Raw genomic sequence first — 2,215 nt, forward strand, 5'->3', positions numbered from 1 at the left:
CTTGGTGGCTCAGCCTTTAATCCCGCACCTTTGGGAGGCTGAGGTGAGTGGATTGCCTGAGCCTGCGGGTTCGAGACCCGCCTGGGTAGCGAGACCTCATCTCCACAATAAATAAAAAAAAAATTAGCTGGGCGTGGTAGCGCGTGCCTGTAGTTCCAGCTACTCAGAAGTCTGAGGTGGAAGGATCGCCGGAGCCCACCAGGTCGAGGCTGTGGTGGCCGGGAGCGGCCACTGCACTCCAGTCTGGATGACAGAGTGAGACTCCAACTCAAAAAAAGAAAAAACAAAAACAAAGAAATTAGCCAGTTGTGGTGGCACTTGCCTGTAATTCCAGTTACTTGGAAGGCTGAGGTGGAAGGATCTCCTGAGCCCAGCAGGTCGAGGCTGCGGTGGCTTTGAACGTGTCACCGCACTCCAGCCTGGGCGACAGAGTGAGACTCCAATTCAAAAAGAAAAAAAATACCTAGTTGGGCGTGGTAGCGCACACCTGTAGTTCTGGCTACTTGAAAGACTGAGATGGAAGGATTGTGGAGCCCAGCAGGTCGACGCTGGGGTGGCCGTGAGCGTGCCACTGCACTCTAGCTTGGACGACAGAGAGAGACTCCAACTCAAACAAACAAACAAACAAAAATCTCCATTTCCACCCCACCATCCCTTTACCCTCCAACCAAACTAGATATTGTCCCAGTAATGTCAAGCTCAATAAAGTCCACCATACCTCAAAACAGAGAAGAGAGTGGGTGCTAGAGTACAGAGTATATCGAGGTCCTTACCCATGCTGCAGAGTCCACAGAGCTAACTAATGTTGGGGAAAGAATGGAAACAGCTAATACAAAACACAAAGGGAACTGGAATGGGCAGCTTGACAAAACACTTTGGTAATTTATACCATACAAACATGTACAACAGACCAAACTAACTACAAAAACGAAGACCTCTGCCAGGGATCCTCTCCTTACAACCTCTTCTTAGGGATCATTAGGAAGCCCAAACAACGTCACAGTTCCATCTTTCCCATTGCTGTCATATTTGCCATCTTTGTCATCACAGGCAAATGCCAGCAGGGTGCCAGGCCACGGTAAAAGTCAGGGACTCACACTGTACCTCCCACAGCTTGTCTCCTGTCTCTACTTCAGCTACGACAATAAAATGATCTTCCAATGCTGATGCCAGCATTTTCCCCTTTTGGCTAAAACTAAGGATCCTCACAGGCCAATCCAGTCTGGAAAACACCAAACACACACTAACTCATCCACATCCCAAAGGCTGACAAAAGCATCTGTACTTCCTGTAGCAAAGTACTTCACCATGGGGTCAAATTTGATACAGATACAATTGGAAGAATAGGCATTGATGGACTGCAGAGACTTCAGTTCTGGGTAGTTGAGGATGTTGATACAACCATTGCTATTTGTCAGGGACAGCATGTTATTGTCATTGTTCCAGGAGATTTCATTGACCTCAAACTCGAACTGCTCTTCTGCTTTGGAATGGTGTGTCTTGGTATCAATAAAGGTCACCACATCATCCTTCTTGCCTACAGCAATGGTCTGTCCATCGGCACTCCAGCAGTTATTAATGTTACTAAGTTCATGGTGGCAATGCATTTTGTAGTCCTCATGTCCCAGATGCGAATGATTTTATCTCCAGTAGCAGTTGACAAAAAGGTCAGGATTACTTGGATGCCAACAAAGCTGGTCCACACTATTCCCATGTCCCCAAAGTTTCCTTTGACCAACCCCTCCTTCTCCAGCAAGAAGATGCTGGCCTTCTTGTCGAAAGACCCTGAGACAAAACGACGCCTGTCACAGCTCCAGGCCACTGAGTGGACTTTGGTGCTGTGTACCGGGAATTCACGCTTCTTGCTGTGGCCCGGGAACAGCTCCTGCATTCCAGGCCCATAGCGCTACAGGCCGCTGGTCATGGAGCACCAGGGGGCCCAGAGCTGGGACTGCTTTGGTCTAGTGCCAAGGACCCCTTGGCTGCCATGGGCACTGCCATGCCAGGCTCCCAGATGGCTACAAGGTCACTGCCACCACTGGGATGCAATCAGTCCTGGTGCCCCATTTTCTTACCTTTTGCAGCTTCTAGAAGCCATCACATCCCTTGGCTCATGGTCCCTTGTTTCTTGAAAGCCAGCCATGGCTGGTTGAGTCTTCCTCACATCACATCACATCACATCACATCACATCACTGTGATACACACATGGGAACC

At 49.2% G+C, this 2,215-nt stretch overlaps 1 pseudogene; it reads right to left on the reverse strand.

Annotated features, from left to right (window-relative positions):
• Positions 1 to 968: 968 nt before the first annotated feature.
• LOC103274535 lies at positions 969 to 2,001 on the reverse strand (annotated as a pseudogene).
• Between the last annotated feature and the right edge of the window lie 214 nt (positions 2,002 to 2,215).

The sequence above is a fragment of the Carlito syrichta genome, unplaced genomic scaffold (genome assembly GCF_000164805.1).
Source record: "Carlito syrichta isolate Samal-C Ts95f unplaced genomic scaffold, Tarsius_syrichta-2.0.1 Scaffold314798, whole genome shotgun sequence".
Classification (NCBI taxonomy): Eukaryota; Metazoa; Chordata; class Mammalia; order Primates; family Tarsiidae; genus Carlito; species Carlito syrichta.